The 17514-nt window shown below is 37.9% G+C and overlaps 2 protein-coding genes across 3 annotated transcripts in view; one reads left to right on the forward strand and one right to left on the reverse strand.

Annotated features, from left to right (window-relative positions):
* The window catches only part of LOC114308592 (1-aminocyclopropane-1-carboxylate oxidase homolog 1), a 159022-nt gene that overhangs the window by 3926 nt on the left and 137582 nt on the right, over positions 1-17514 (reverse strand). Inside the window, exon 1 of one of the 2 annotated variants that reach the window (XM_082875534.1) lies at positions 1414-1695. The exons of the other annotated variant lie outside the window; for it this stretch is intronic. The gene's annotated coding sequence lies outside the window, so the exon portion shown is untranslated. Of the gene's footprint in view, positions 1-1413; positions 1696-17514 lie in introns of those variants that run through there. 2 annotated transcript variants of the gene reach the window in all.
* The window catches only part of LOC114311358 (uncharacterized), a 218702-nt gene continuing 201450 nt past the window's right edge, over positions 263-17514 (forward strand). Inside the window, exon 1 of the mRNA XM_082875538.1 lies at positions 263-267. The gene's annotated coding sequence lies outside the window, so the exon portion shown is untranslated. The remainder of the gene's footprint in view (positions 268-17514) is intronic.

Raw genomic sequence — 17514 nt, forward strand, 5'->3', positions numbered from 1 at the left:
GACAAATAGTAATAAATAAAATGGGCTTTCGTGTCATATGAATATGCAAAGGAACATCTTCTTCAAAGTTATTTTTTTATATTGAGCAATATCTTTGACCATTAAGAAACTATTCAGTGTTTGTGAAGGTTAAGAGCAGTCCTTGTTAACCTCAAGTGGTTGGCCTAGTGGAGGCTTGAGGTGTGCTCCCTCCATGTCTCAGGTTCAAATCTCATTAGGTGCTATCAACTCTTTGGGGTCACGCTTCTAGGCTTTGCCCGAGATTTGCCTAATCTACGTGAGGGGTCACTTTGCGTAGATATTGGGATTAGTCAAGGTGCGCATAAGCTAATCTCGATACCCGGTCATAAAATAAAATAAAAAAGTGGTCCATGTTCAAGACAGTGACAAGCCAATTTTGAGGACTATGCCAGGGAAAACGGATCAATTTGATATGTAAGTCTGCTAATGGAGACATGAATTGAAAAATCTTACAAAAGCACAGCTCAAAGTTCTGCAGGTTTTAAATGCCGTTAATGGTTGTATAGGCCAAAGAATTCCTTCCATCCATGGTCATGATTTTGAAAAAGAACACGCAAATTTGTGTAAATAACATGGTTGAAAAGCAGCTTCATAGCCCATTAATGGGTATAAAAAACAACGCCCCATTATTGGGTATAAACCAAAAAATAAATAAAAACAGGTTGGGTGATGAAATCTCCATCCACAGCCAACCAACCACGGTTTCAAAATCAACGGAACACGTCAATCTGTTTTGGGGGCATTTTTTCCTTTTTTTGTTTTTGTTTTTGTTTTTGTTTTTTCTGGTTGGATTACCCACTTAAACTTGGCCATATGGAGCTGGAAGTTACGATGATGGTTCGAGTCATAAGATAACTTCTATATGTGAATACAAGGTTGATATTTGGTATCACCATCCAATCATTTTTTGTCTTTTACCCTGTATATATATGGCACCTGAAAATTAGGATTTATCTTCAATCATAGTGATATCACTGTTAAAAATTATGATTAGCATAGTCAGTTTGTATTTGAATCCAAGTGCCTAGTCTAATTTTGAATTAACCAATGTTTTAGCTGTTTTCGAATTTTGATCAAGTATAAAGATTCAGAATATAATATATATATATATATATATACTTTGATTGGTTCAATAAGAAATTGAGGGTTTTCAAATAATAAAATCTTGGATTAAAACCAGATTTATGCCTGTAATGTACCATCCATCTCATATAACATGTGATGTATATGCATAATTGGGCTCTTTGCTCAGAATTAGCAAATACTTGAAAGTGACAAACAAAACAAGTATGAAAATCAATTATTTTACACAACAACAACACCAAAAAAACACTTTTTCTTTTTCTTTTTTTTTTTCTATTTGAACAAACCTTATTCAGTAGAAGAATTTACCTAGGGTTCGAACTAAGAGTGCTCCACAAACAAGATGGAGATGGAGATGGAGATGTTGGATCGATCGATCGAGCTCTCGAAGAGAGAAGAGATGGAGTGGAGCTGCTACCACCACCACCGCATGTTTTAAGAACAGCCTGGCCTGATCTCCATTTGTGGCACCACCATTGTCGAAAAGTAGTAGTACTTTCACTGACAAAGACGCCAAGATCTAGGATAAGTTTTAGGATAAGTGGTTGACAAAGAACCCAACAGTTGCGTGCATGTATCAATTACTATTAATATTATGGGTAAATTACATTTATTTCATTTCCGGTTTCTGACAAATATAAAAACTTTTCTCTTAGTGTGAATAATTACAATAATTTTTTTTATTTTATTTGATAATGTCAAAATCATTTTAAAATTTGACTGTAGTTTATACATCTAATCGATTATGCTGATGTCACCAAATGTAAATACTAAAATATTTATAATGCCTTCAAGTGTCTATAATGCCTATAATATAAACACTAAAGTGCCCAATGTAAAAACTAAATTTTATTTTTTTATTTTAAATACATAATTTTTATTTAAATATTTTATTTTATTTTGTAAATATTTTAATTTTTTTATTTTAATATTTTAAACTCAAAACACAATTTTACACTCAAATTGTAACCAAATACATAACTCAAAACTCAATTCAAAAATTATTTTCAAACTTCATAACCAAACACATAACTCGAAACTCCACACTATTTTCCAAACTCTACACTCAAATCATAACAAAACACATAAAAAAATTTAAATATTTAAAAATATATTTATAAGATAAAATAAAAAATTTAAAATAAAAACTATATATTTAAAATAAAAAAATTAAATTTTTAAATTTTTTTAATATTTAAAAAATATATTTAACATAAGTTTGTATTTTTTTTTAAGTTTGTATTGATTATAAGTTTTGAAAATAATTTTTGAATTGACCAACACAACCATAAAACTCAATTCAAAAATTATTTTCAAACGTCATAATCAAACACATAACTCGAAACTCCACACTATTTTCAAAACTCTATATTTGGTTAAGACTCAATGAGTTTTGGAAAGATTTTTGAAAATTTATAATTGGAATTATGATTCTAAAAGAAAGCCAAACATGTTTCTAAAAAAAATATTTTTTTCCGAACATGTTTTTACTCAAAACTCAATTCAAAAATTATTTTCAAAAGCTCATAACCAAACACAAACTTAAAACGCAATTCAAAACTATTTTCAAAACATAAAACTAAACTTTTTTCGAAACTTTATTTTAAAAAAAAAAAAATTAAAAAAAATTGTTTTTTAAAATTATTTTTAGAATAATGATTTGAGTGTGGAGTCGTATTTTGAGTTATAAGTTTTGAAAAAAAAAAATTATTTGGTTATAAGTTTTGAAATTTTTCGAATTTATTTTTTTAGGGTAAATATTTTATATTTTAAATATTTATTTTAATGTGCATTTTATTTCATACATTTATGTCTTGTATTTTTTAATATTTTTAATATATTTTTTAAATATTAAAAAATTATTTTTTATTTTAAATGTACAATTTTTATTATAAATATTTTTAAATTATTTTATTTTATGGTTGTGTTGGTCAAAGCAAATGGTTTTTTGGTCTTTTATTTTATGGCAATGATGTTAGTCTTGAAGAAAGGGTTTTTCGTCTTTTTGTAGGTAAAAGCAAGAGTAATATGGTCATTTTATATACGGTACTAACGTCGTTTGTATAAAATAGACAGAATGGGGGAAATCTTGACATTTTCAGAGAAAATAAGGGAGGTTACTGTAATTATTCAAACCACAGGGGAGGTCGCAGTATTTGTCAGAAATCTCAAGGGAGGTAAATGTAATTTATCCTAATATTATTTATGATATTATTATTAACCTTACTCCTTATATAAATTATAAATATTAAAAAAAATTGAAATTACGTCATATTACTAATTGATACATTAATTAATATTTTAATTGATACATATAGTATTATCTAACAATATTGTATTTGATAAAAAAAAAAATTATATATTTTTGTTAAGTGATAAATTGTAATTGGTAGAATATATATGACGACCAACTAGTAATTTTTCGAAGATCTAGTGGAATTTTATAGACATTGAACAGATTGACATTGAATGGATTTTCTAATCAATTCAACCATTAACAATGTCCCTTTTCTAATCAATCCAAATGCTAAAATTTGTCATTTTTTATTTCATTTTGTTAACTAACCAATTATGTCATTAACCATACTAGATAATTTAAAATTCGTTTTGTAATGACTTTTTTAGTTTTTTTTTTTAATTTTTTTTGACTTTTTAAACCTAAAATTATTTTGATTGTTTGGTTTTCTTATTTGACTTTTTTGGCTTTATGCCTTGTGAATGACAAACCTTTTTGTTGATTTTTTTATTTTTTAACTTTTTAATTTTTTTGACTTTTTTTTATTCATATGTGATTATTTAGCCCAATGAGAAAATCAAACCGGGGCTTAATAATTTTAAATTGAAATAGAAAATGTAACAATAGTTTAAGAAATAAATATAAAATTAATCTTCTTTCTTTTTTTTACTCTCCAAGCGTGAATCAAAGTGTCCAATCTAAAATTGCAAAATTGAAAAAGACCCCAACATCAATTAAACTTCATGAAATTGCACAAGAAAAATAACACATAATGACAAAAAAAAAAAAAAAAAAAAAAGAAGGTAAATTATACTTCATTCTTTTTATGTTGGGTCACTTTTTCACTTTGACTTTTAAATTATATATTTTCTCACTTTAATCTTTTATGTTTCAATTTTTTTTTTCTATTTACTCTTAAAATTAATTTTTGTTAATGATTAGACAAAAAAATTACAAATTAACAATCACATAATATAAAAATATTTTATTATATATAACTTACATCTCTAATATAAACTTAAACTCTAATATAATAATATACTTTTTATATTATGTGGCAGTTATTATAATACTGATGCCATTTGGTAACACATACATTTTCAGTTTTCTGTTTATGTTTACAAAAATTTAAAAAACTCAAATAAAAACTTGTTTGGTAAAATTTTTAATTTATAAATCAGTGATCTCAGTTTATAAATTTGGCCAAAAAATAAAAACACAAAAAATGTGTTTCCGTTTTGAATTTTCATTTTTTTTTTTACCACCCAACACTAGCCACCACCTGCCACCATTTTCCACCACCATCTTCCGCCACCCACCACTCACCAGCCACCTACCACCACTACACACCACCCGTCACCACCACCCGCCAGCCACCCACCTGCCACCCACTCGCCACCACCACCACCACCACCACCACCACCCACTTGCCATTTACTCGCCACCACCCATCACCCGCCACTACCATCCATCGCCCGCTACCACCACCTGCCACTACTACTCGCCACCCACGTGCCACTACCTGCCGCCACCAGCCACCCACCACCACCAGCCATCTTCCACCCACCCGCCATCACCACCACCCACTCGCTACCACCTACCACTCGCCATCGTCACCCACCAGCCCACCACCCTCACCACCCGCCATCAGCCACCCACCTACCACCACTACCCACCACCCGCCACCATCACCACCTACCACCTACCCGCCACCACCCACCACCACCACCCACATCCGCCACCCACCTGTCACCACCACCCACCACCCGCTACCACCATCACTCACTCATTACCACCTACTACCCACCACCGTCACCCACCCACCCACCCACCACCCGCCATCCGCCACCCACCTACCACCACCACCCACCACCTGCCACCACCACCACCACCACCACCCACTCATTACCACCCGCCACCGTCACCAATCCACCCACCACCGCCACCGCCACCCACCCGCCACCACCAGCTACCCACCACCCACCGTCACCACTTTCCACCAACATCTTCCGCCGTCACTTGCCACCACTTGTCATTTCTCACTCTTTTTTATATTTTTAAATTTTTTTAAACATTTTGTCAATTACCAAACGCGTTTGTAGTTTATGTTTTTCTAAAAATAAATAAAAAATAAACAAAAACCAGTTTATAAAGTTTTTGTAAATATAAACTGAAAACGTAAACGTTACCAAACACATTATGTCTAATTTTCAACAAAAATTAACTTTAGGAGTAAAATAAAAAAACCTTGAAAACATAAAGGGTTAAAGTAAGGAAAAAAAAAAACTTTAAGGACCAAAGTAGAAAAGTGATCAAATATAAAGAGGATAAAGTATAATTTACCCAAAAAAAAAAAATAATACATCTGCACAGTATAAAGAATGAATGAACAAAGAACGTAACCTCAACTAACAATATATGAATAAGAATCCATCCGAAAGTCTGAAATCCTTATATTCAAGATTAAATTTTAAAATTTGATGCAAATACAGTCCGATCTTCAAAAACTTTTCGGACAAATACAAGCTTAACATACATAAGCAATTTTATTGATTTTCAAATTGTTCACATGATACATAAGACACCAATAATCATCACAAGGATCTCACAACTTGAAATGTGCAAGTGGAGGAACTCCGTCAAGCCCTTTGGCATAGAAGTGTTTCATGTAGTTTTTCAAAGTGGTTTCTCTGTATATTGGAGGGTTTTCCTCTGATAACAACTCTTTGATTGGTTCATAAAGTCTTGAAGTAGTCTTTGTATCACCTCTTGTGTTGAAAAAAGATGCCACTAAAACTCTTGGCACAACATGCTTAGCCAACACTTTGTGTTCGACACTTTTAAACTTGTCGTTGGAGATGAGTTGCCCCATAATTGACATTGAAGCAAATAAGACAGGTTATTAGTTCCAATTCCATTTCTGTCCAAACCAAAACCCATTGTTCAGAAACAGTAATATGATTCTTGACATGGTTGGTGTTTGGTTAAGATAGGCATTTGTGAGGAGTTTGATAAGCTCAATATGCTAATCCAAACTCTCATAAAAAAAGTTATTTTGGTATTCTCGATTTCAAGCCTACTTTTAATTGGGGGCCTGTGGTGAGTGTATTCAAATGTGCCCAAAAGACATATGGTTTCCCAAATGCTTGTAGTTTTTTTTCTTTGGCTTTTTTCGTTGGCTTTTCTTAAAAGCCAAAAGGAAACTTTTAAGTTAGTGCCAAACATGGTAGATCCAATCAATACCTTCTGTACATTGCAATATATTTTTATCATTTTTTTTAGTGAACCAAGCATGAAGATCAACATTATGATGGAAGGAAAGTAATTTGGGTGCTGTTTAAGTGTGCAACCCTCTTAAGGTTACACACCATATGCAACCCAATTGTTAGCCGTTAGATTACAATAATTGATCAAGACCATTGAATTGTTTAATCGTAAAAAAGTTGAAACCGGGGCAATCGGTTAATGCTTGTATTTGCATGATTGTATCCCACTCATTCTCTGTATTTCGTCTCTATCTCTCTCTGTTCTCCTCTTTGTGTAAGGTTGAGTCAGTGTAACCCTTGATTTCCGTTAACAGCGAGAAGTCCCTACTGGGTTGGTTCCATTGACGAAGCTCTGTAGGGAACAGTATAACGGGCGATTTCCAACAACAACAGAACTACAAGGCTGTGTTGGTTCCATTGCTGAAGTGAAGCCCTTCTCTCCAACTAGATATGAGGTATGGAGCTGTCTCCCTCTCTCTGTCTCCCTCTCTATCTCTTTGGCCTCTTCACTTCAGCTATTTTCCTTCAACTAAACCGCCATCCTAACTTCAACCGCTCTACGCTTCGCTCAAACGGAAACCCCTCCATTGGCAACTAACATTTCTCTTTCTCAAGCGAGTGTTTGTGTTTGCACAAACAACTAAACCGTGTGAAAAATGTCATGTTTGTGTTTGTGTTAACATTTTTCGGCCATGAAGTAATTGTTTGTACTAATGTCATGTGCAGTATGGCCCCAACGGAAGTTAAAAAGGAAGGTGATGATTATGACATTGTAAATGAAGCAGATGACATTCGTTTGATGAATGAAAGTCGGGCGGAACCTTATCATGGTTGCGAAGCTAGTCCGAGCAATAAAGAAGCAACCAACATGAACGTTGAAGATGGTGAAGCCAACGTGAAAAAGGAAATGGTTGACAATGCTCATTGCAATGACATGGTTAGTGATGTTGAACGTGCTATTCTGGAACAGAAGTTTAATTCGATCGAAGAGAGAGAAGCTTTCTACAATGCGTATGCTAAAGCCAAGGGATTTAGTATAAGAAAATTCAGATTTAACACAAATAAAGAAGGAAAGGTCGTTAGTAGACTGTGGTTGTGTTCAAGGGAAGGTCAGAGATTACCAAAATACTCGGACCATGTTGTTGAGAAGAGTAAAGCTCCCAAGGCACTAACAAGAGTAGATTGCAAAGCCCAATTTTGCATACGGTACGATGCAGATGCTAGTGAAGGAGGAAAATATGTTGTGACTCACTTCGTCGCAGACCACAACCATGAATTGGCAGAACAACACTGTGTGATGTATTTGAGGTCACACCGCAGTTTAAACAGCGCTGACAAAGCTCAAGCAATGGCTATGCGCAACGTCGGTGTGAAGACTAGCCAAATCATGGACTATATGGTAAATCAATTTGGGTCTTATGAGATTGTTGGTTTCATCCGTACGGATCTACACAACCATATTCAAGCCGAACATAGAGCAGAAGTTTAGAATGGTGATGCACGGGTGCGTTGGTTTACCTATGTGCAAAACTTGATGTTGATGCACATTTTTTTACAAGTATGATGTGTGTAACGATAACAAGTAACAAAATCTATTCTGGGCAGATTCGAAATCGCGGGTCGACTACGCAAAGTTTGGTGATGTGTTGATATTTGACTCACCTTACAAAACCAATGCATACAAGAAACCTTTTGTCATGTTGGCTGGTGTAACTAGCCACTTTAGGACCACGATATTTGCATGTGTTTTGCTAGCTAATGAGACAATTGAGACATGCACATGGGTTTTGGAAACATTTATGGAGGCGATGGGCAATAAAGCACCTATGTCCGTACTGACAGATGGGGATATGGCGATGCGAGAGGCAATCAGAAGAGTATTTCCAGACGCAAGACATCGATTATGTAATTGGCATCTTGGAAAAATATTGTTTCAAATGTTCACATAAGTGGCTTTGCACATGCTTTCAAGCAGTGCATGGACATAGAAACGGATGAGACAAAGTTTGAGCATGGCTGGATGACAATGGTCAAAAAATTTGGACTTCAAACCAACAGTTGGGTGTTGGAGACACATGAGAAGCGTCATATATGGGCTGAGGCATATATGCGTGGACATTTCTTTGTTGGGATGAAGAGCACTTAGCGCTCAGAGTATATGAATGCTTATTTCAATCCCTCCCACCAACACAAATTGAAGCTATATGAATTTGTTAGGCATTATGATCGGGCTCTTGCAAGGATAAGGTATAACGAGGCTGGAGATGATGCTGAAACAAATAACATTTTTCCGGTATTGATTACTCCATTGCGAGATATAGAGAGACATGAAGCTGAGCTATTCACCTGAAATATATTTAGAATGTTCCGTGATGAAATCTTAGAAGAGGGGAAGTTGAATGTCAAGGACGTGTTCCCTTTGCCGGATGGTCAGAAATGCTACTATATTCATAAGTACAAAGTGAAGGATAGATCATGGATAGTAACACACAGTCCAGTGGATGCTGCAATGAGATGTTCTTGCATGAAGTTTGAGTCGTTGGGGCAACCTTGCTGTCACATGATATGTGTTATGAAAGTCGAAAATTTAACGCAAATTCCCCCAACTTGTGTGCTGCATAGATGGACAAGGGCTGCAAGCAAGGATGGCCAGCATTGGCCTCAACCCTTAATTGATAGCATTACAACACAGACGGCCTGGTATGGGATATTGAGTTCTTCGTACAATGAAATGTGTTTCTATGCCTCGCAATCAATGGAAGGTTTTAAAGAGGCTAGGGATGCATGTCTTCCGATGACGAGCCGAATAAAGGAGTTATATGAGAGGAATCTGAACGATGGGAATGGAGACAAAGGGAAACATTCATTCCCTCGACAATTTGGAGTAGAAGATCCTGATGTTATGAAGACAAAAGAGAACCCGGGACGGGCCTCGTCCAACTGTCGAAGACCAAGAAAATGTGGGAATTTCAAATGCATTGGGCACACAAAGCGAACGTGTCCTAAGGTTCGGTTTAGCCGAACAGTGGGTAGTAACTCAGATGCAGATACAACCCACATAACTAATCGTGAGTACAATGCGGAGTCATTGCCCGTTCGTTGCAAAACTGGGTTGGTGGATCCAAGTACACCGTACATTAAGCAACGGCAATTATTTTTCGATGCTTCTCCTGATTCCAAGCAGCCTGTGGGCCAATACGGTAGTGTTGAAGTAGCAGTGTGCAAAAATGATTCGACCACAATTGATGAGGTGAATCAGGTAATTGTATAATTTGTATGATTTACTTATTCCCTTAATTTATTAGGTAGACAGTACTAGCTATTGAAAACACATGTAAATAATGTATGTAGTTTTCATTTTGCACGGATTGTTGTACGTAACGTGTAAATATTTGATTACGTACAATGCTAGTAAATGGCACAACGTTACTTATGTACAAGGCCACAAGTTGTAAATTTCCCATATTGTTTAAAGTGATGTTGTCATTTCTGTTTGCAGTGACTTGTCATTTTGAAAACTAATTGAAGGTGAGATATATATGGGTTGTCTGTGTATTGTTTTGGGTGGGAAATTGGCTTATGTCTGTATTCCAAGATTCTTATTGCTAGTTGCTTATTTCTATTCCATATTTGGTTGGATCTAACTGAAGGGTTTTTTGCGGTGTGGTTTATCAACTGACGATGTGCTTGGCTTCGTATTGATTTGTTATGACTTGTTTTGGTAAATTAGTATTATATTTCGAGTGAAATACAAATTTTGTCCATGTGGGTTTGCAAAATTACATACCAACACATGCATTTTGTATATAATCCAAGTGGCAGTTAATTTTGGGTGTTACTTGGAGAAAGTAACCCAACGAACTCGTTACTTTATCTTCATGCCGATTGCTATATGAATTACGAGTTACGAACAGGAGTTATGAAATTATTTCATGTTAACTATGAAAGTGATGGGTTTATTGTTAGTAAAATTATGGTGGGCCTATATTGACAGCAACGAAGCAGTAATTTAAAGTTGACAAGTTAAAGAAGAAAATCAAGCAATTGTGGTATTGGTTCGAATGCCTGAAAAGGATGAAGACTTATTTCAATGAACTGATGGTAACAAAGTAGAAAGTAACAAAGTACAAAGTAGAAAGTAAGTTGTTGTGTTGTTGTGTTGTTTGTAACAAAGTAGAAAGTAGAAGGGAAAAAACTACTCAGAAGTTACAATGTAGAAAGTAAGTTGTTGTGTTGTTGTTCATGTCCTCTCTCTCTGCAAACATTCTGCCCTTTATAGCTATTATTTCCCACGACCCCATGATCTGCCGATTCTGCAATTGCTTTTGTGCAACTTTTGTAACTGCACGGTCATTTTCGTGTCTTGAAACCACATAAAACCTTCACTTGTACCTGTCGAAGTGCATATAATTGAAGTTGCCACCTGTGCATATAATTGAAGTTGCCGCCTGTGCCCAAGTCCTTTTAGCCTTTCCTCGACAGATACAGACTCCTAATTCGTTCATGTTTCCTCTTGGAGGCTGGCCACTAAATCCATGAGCACTGCCAGTAACTGCTCCAACGTGTAAGTCAGGTGGCATGCAAGATTCAATGTTAGTTGATAACCCTTGTCTTCAGGTGGACTTACCATGTGTCCTCGATTGAATGGAGCAGCCGTTGGCAGGATGTGGGAAAAATAGGTGCAAAGAGGAATTTTTTAAAAATAACCAATCATAATTTAGCTGAAAATATGAGTGAACTTTTTTTTTAAAAAAAGTAGTTTCCATTTTTTTGATTATAAACCCGAGATGTATATATTGTTTTTCATATAAATAAGTTGTGTATTTTGGTTACGTAAAATGTAGGACAACAGTTGTGTTTAAGTCATTACAATACAAAAAAAAGGTTATTTCAAACATATTTTCAAGTTTACCGACATTGAATATATTTTGATTAAATTACAGGGAAAATTCAATATTTGGCAGAATTTGATGGTTCAAAGTCAGGGGCAGTACCAGTGAATGGCCAAGTGTTGTGGTTCAGTGGCCCAGTTTGCAAGGATTGTGGTTGTGTTTAGTGAACAATATTCTGTCGATTTTTGTCTCATAATGATGAGGGACATGCCCCACAATGGTGAAAAGGAAGCTCGACAGGGAAGAGACAATATTTGGCAGAGTGGACTTGAAGATTCGAAGTCAGGGGGCAGTTACAGGGGCAGTTATGGTGTAGACGTGTGGGATCATGCAATGATGGGCCACAAAAACAGTATACGGATATAGAAACCAACGATCTCCCTTCTAGGCTTTCCAAGCATACTAAACCTCTACTTCTATCTGTCGATCTCCCTTTCTTGTGTTTATTTCATGGCCACCAACTGTTTGAAACTTCTGTCGACAGAGCAAGGCTCTTGCTTTGTCTCATGCTTCCTCCTGAAAGTGTGCCCACTAACTCATAATGATAAGGGAAATGCCCCACAATGGTGAAAAGGAAGGTCGACAGGGAAGAGTCAATATTTGGCAGAGGGGACTTGAAGATTCGAAGTCACGAGTCAGTTACAGTGGCAGTTATGGTGTAGACGTGTGGGATCATGCAATGATGGGCCACAAAAACAGTATACGGATATCGAAACCAACGATCTCCCTTCTAGGCTTTCCAAGTATGCTAAACCTCCACTTCTATCTATCGATCTCCCTTTCCTTGTGTTTATTTCATGGCCACCAACTGTTTGAAACTTCTGTCGACAGAGCGAGGCTCCTGCTTTGTCTCATGCTTCCTCTTGAAAGTGTGCCCACTAACTCCATGACTGGTGCTAAAAACTTCCTCCATCACTTCTAGGTGACCCACATGCAGAGAGCCCACTTTCAAGTGATGGACATTCCTTTAGACTTGGTCACGTGTCCTCGATTAAGTGGACCATCTGCCGACAGAGATTGGCAAAACTTGGTGCAAACAATGGCCCCCTTGTTCAAGTTAAATATCATATGAATTAACCTTGCGGAAGTGATTGAGACCCCCTCCAATCACCACCTGCACCACCACCCCACCCCCTCCACACACACACGTGGAGGCTGGTGATTGGTGGAGAAGGAAAAAAAAAAGAAAAAAAAATTTAAAAACTGGCCAATCAGAGAGAGAGGGGGTCATGGGGGTGCTCCCCTTGTGGGGGTCCAAGTCAAATGATATTCTACTTCAACAAGGGGGCCATTGTTTGGGCCCAATAGAAAATTTCTTAATACGGGCCCAAAACAAACATAAACTACAGCCCAATATAAGAGCATTTAAATATACTGGCCCTATCATAAGCTATAAAAGACCCACCTTTTCAACTTCAAACCACTTCATTTCCCTCTGATTCGAACTCCCCAGACTGTACTGCTTCTTCTCAAGTATTGCCGTTCAAAACCAGAGCACCACAAAACCCTAAGCCATGGCGCCGAAAAAATCTCAACCATCTCCATCTGAGGAGAACAATGAAGACCTACTCCGCTTCCCAGACCCTATCAGAGCACATATCGCTCCTCTAAAATTTGGTGCAACCCTATTGCCCAGCACAAGCTCTGTCGCTAAGGCTACTCTAGGCCCTACCTTCATGGCTTACTTCCCAGACAAGCTAGCTCTATACTATCCCCTTGGTAATGGTGAGAACCTTCTACTCAACCAACCTGGACTTAAGTGGATTAACTAGAATGTTAGCAAAAACCCACTCAGATCGTGGAGGTCACTAGACTCTGTTTGGCGAAGCTGGGCCAGGAGAATTGAAGGTCACGACGCTGAAGTATGGAAGCACCAAGGCATTAGTGAAGCAATTAGACTGTCGACTAAAAATTATGACATGGACAAAGGGCTGATTGCTGCTGCTGCTGCTGCTGCTGCTGCTGCATGCTTTTGGTCACAATCTTGTAACTCCTTACTCCTCAATTTTGGCATGATTTCCCCTACCATCTTAGATGTAGCTCACTTGATTGGTCTCCCAATCTTGGGCAATCCAATTCATGCTTTCCTTCAGCCTCCAAAAGTGACCTTTACTTTAAACACTGACATGTGCTATACAGATTTTGCCCAAAAATACAAAGGCAAGCCTGGTTCCCCCGTCCAGGACAAAGAAAGAACAGCTTTTTACTTACTCTGGCTTTGTGAGTTTCTTTTTTGTGTCCATGGGTACAAGATCACGAAGGAATACCTCCCCCTTGCCTTGTGTATGCAAGATGGCCAACTTATGGCTTTAGCCCCTTATCTTCTTGCCACCCTTTACATGGCCCTATTTTCCTTTGTCGACAAGAAGATTTCTAGTAACTGTGGTGGCCCCTTCTGGCTCTTCCAGGCCTGGTTGAATGCATATTTCCCTGAGGCACAACCCCCACAAGCTAACACCTTGAAACCAGTTTTCCACTCCTATGCTGAGCAATTGCTCACTTATAACAGCCAACCTATCCTCACTTTCAGAAATCATCTTACCATGTTTTACAACCTTCCTTCAAAGAGACCTTCCAACTTGTACATGCCATTTCAAAACTTTCAATTCTCCTCTAGTAGACTTCGCTTCCTCTTCACAGACCCTTCTGATTTACACAATGAGCAAGTCCAAGAACAAAATGAGACTTGGAGACACATTCTCACCTCTAGACATGTCTTGGTTGGCTGTTCCATATCCTCCACCAAGATGTCCAACTGTAGTTTTGAGACATACTGTCCCAATCAATGGTCCAGGCAATTAGGTCTTTCCTAGGGTATCCCTTATCCTTATTTCTACCCAACCATCCATGAGGAGATTGGGTCCAGAATCTACTTCAAAGATCCTAGGCAAGCTGAATCCATTCTGACAGAGAAGACCAAACTTTTCCAAGATTTTGGCCCCTTCTTCTTCAAACCTGCTTCGGACTGTTCCAATGCTTTTGACCATCGGTGGGGACTTATGAATGCCATTATTTTCTGTAAACCACTTGAAACCTGCCTTCACGATACTTGTGTTCATAATTAGGGCCCCATATCCTCGCCTTCCAAGCTTAAGGCTACAGGTATCCTTCCTTCATATACTTCATATCCCTGACTGTGTCATGCATTTTTTTTTTCTCTACAACACTAACTTGCTTGACCTTTGACAGCCAAAATTGGGCCTGCAGCTGAACCATTGGTTAGGGAACAATATAAACGCAAGGCTCCAATGGATCCAACTACTCAGACAAACACCCCCTCAGTTTCGAAATTAATGGCAGACTCTTTCGCAGCCTTGCAGACACAAGCACAGAGAGTAACTACCACCCGTACCCCTGCCGAGATAGAGGTCACGGCGAAGAAGAGAGAAGAACCTTCCACTGCTCCTGCTCTAAGTACAGACCTAAGTGATTGGGATATCCCTCTCAGTCAAATGGTTAGCCAAACAACATAAAATCCTTCAGGGCAGCTCTACCAAGTATGCCTTCACTTTACATATTTACATCATCTCAATTTCCATTCACGCTAGACTGATCACTTACTTTTGTGCAGAGAAAAAGAAAGAGATTACTCCTTACTGCTGTTGATGATGAGGATCCTTCCACTTCTCCTCAACACATTCATCCAATTCCCAGTCCCATCAGCAATGTACCCAGAGAACCCACTGTACAACCAACTCCACCACCACCTGAAGTATCTCAACAAACTTCCTTATAACCTGCTTCACAGTCTTCGCCACAGCAATCTACACAATCTGCATCACAACATCCTTCCACTTCTCTTCAACACATTGATCCAATTCCTAGTCCCATCACCAATGTACCCAGAGAACCCACTGTAGAACCAACTCCACCACCACCTCAAGCATCTCAACAAACTTCCTTACAACCTCTTTCACAGTCTTCACCACAACAATTTACACAATCTGCATCACACAATCCTTCACAGCTAGAACCTCCTCCTATTGCTCTCAGGGATGTCACAGTTGGGGCTGTCCCAATGGAGGTTGATTACCCAGGGGGCACTGAGCCTATTATTGTCCCTTCTGTCTTTAGCCCTCAACCATCACCATCCAACCCCTCCAATTCCCAAACTTCAAACAAAGAATCAAAGAGGATTGATTTTGACATTTCAATCAACAACCAATCCTCTCCAACAGATGACAATACAAAATCCCCTCAACCAGAAGTTCACAACAACCAAGGTAAATAGAAATACAAATGTGACTGTTCGTTTGAAAAAAAAACTTCTCTTTAAGTAATTGGTATTGTTCTCCAATTTACAAGGATGGACATAATACACGACTCATCTCCATGACCAATGTCTGCGAAAGAACTTGAAGGTCTTCATGACTTTCCCCTGTTAGCAGAACCAGAAAAAGAGCCTGAAGGCATTGATGCTGCCATTTCATCAGTACCTGAAACAACTCCTCCTACTGCCACAACCATAGTCAAACAAGGCCAACCGTCTGCGCGCACGTTATCAGGACATGTACTACCATTTCCAACCTCATCCTATTTACTCTTTATTACTTGCAAGCATATATTCTCACCAAACTATTAATGTTCACAGGCCATCGTTCCATGTCAGGATATTTGGGCCGAACTTTCTATTCTTCAACAACATCTAGACGAAATATCCCCATTGCCTCAAAGGCTACATCTCTTTCATGCTGAAACTCAACAAACCTTAACCACCTTCATCAACCTCATTAACACCCCAGTTGAAGAAATCATTCTCCACAAACCTGATGAAACCTTGGCCTGTCTTTCTGCTGTTCTAAACCTCTCCCCTAATCCTTTCAACCCCATTCAACTAAAGCAATTGGCCAAGATCATCACGGAATGGCCAACCCTTTCAGAGATGGTTCAGACTTGCTCGAAGGATATTCAAACCAAAAAAGATTTCCTAAACGAAGCCTACACCATATCTACTTCACTCAAACTCAGCCAGCAAACCTCTGTAACCATTCTTGAGCAACACTCAGCACTTGAACTTAAGGAAACCAAACTCATGGCAGAACTTGCCTCTGTCCGACAAAGAAAGGCTCATCTGCAGCAGCAACATGACCAGCTTAATCACGAAGCAAGGATGATGCTCTCCTAAATTACACATCGTTCTGCATCAATTCAGACAACTAAAGCTGAGTTGGACCAAGCCCAAGCCATGCTGGCAGATGCTCAATCAGAATGGGGTGCTCTAGCCATTCTCTTCCCCAAATCCTAAAATAGTTTATATATGTATTCTTTTGTATTGTACAGAATGCGTGCTATCTTTTAGACCATTGTGCAGACTTGTTCATGAATGAATATCAATACTTTCTATTTTCTATCAATTTCCAAAATACCTGTGGGAGTGGCTAAGCAAATTGAGATTGTCTATCAGTGGAGGACATTGTCAATAATCTAGATAAGATCAAAGTCTGATTAAGGGGGTGGTGTTTGGTGTTTTTTACTGCAAGGGTGCAGGATTTTGGTCAATCTATGGTATGCTGATGGAAGCAAGGGGAAGTGGGTGTATACCTGGTATTAGTAGATCTTCTTGGTGGCTAATTTTGCTATGTTGTGCTTCCATTTGCTATCCTTTGCCTTATTTTTGGGTTGTTGCTCTGCCTTAGTTTATGCTGTCAAGCATGCTCATTTCTGGTTGCTGCTCTGCTGTGCTTCAACTCTGCTCTGCTATATATGTACTCTGCTGCTGCTATATGGGATCAAGGAATAGGCTTAAGTCTGCTGCTGCATATTGGCCTTTTTACAATTGTTAGAATGATGTTTTGGTGTGCTGTATTGGAAGTCTACTGGTGGATTGGGAAAGTTATTGGAGGTTTGCTACTAGCCTTGTTCCAATTGTTGGTCTGCTGTTATAGTTTTTTATTAGTTTTAGAGGTTGAAGGATCAGGCTCAAGTCTGAATGGTGGCTAGTGCTGTGAGGTTTGGATCAGGTCTAATGGATCAGGCTCCTGGCTGGTGTCTGCTGTGATCTGTGTGAATTCAAAGT

Source organism: Camellia sinensis, chromosome 6 (assembly GCF_055761805.1).
Source record: "Camellia sinensis isolate YWXY chromosome 6, ASM5576180v1, whole genome shotgun sequence".
NCBI lineage: Eukaryota > Viridiplantae > Streptophyta > Magnoliopsida > Ericales > Theaceae > Camellia > Camellia sinensis.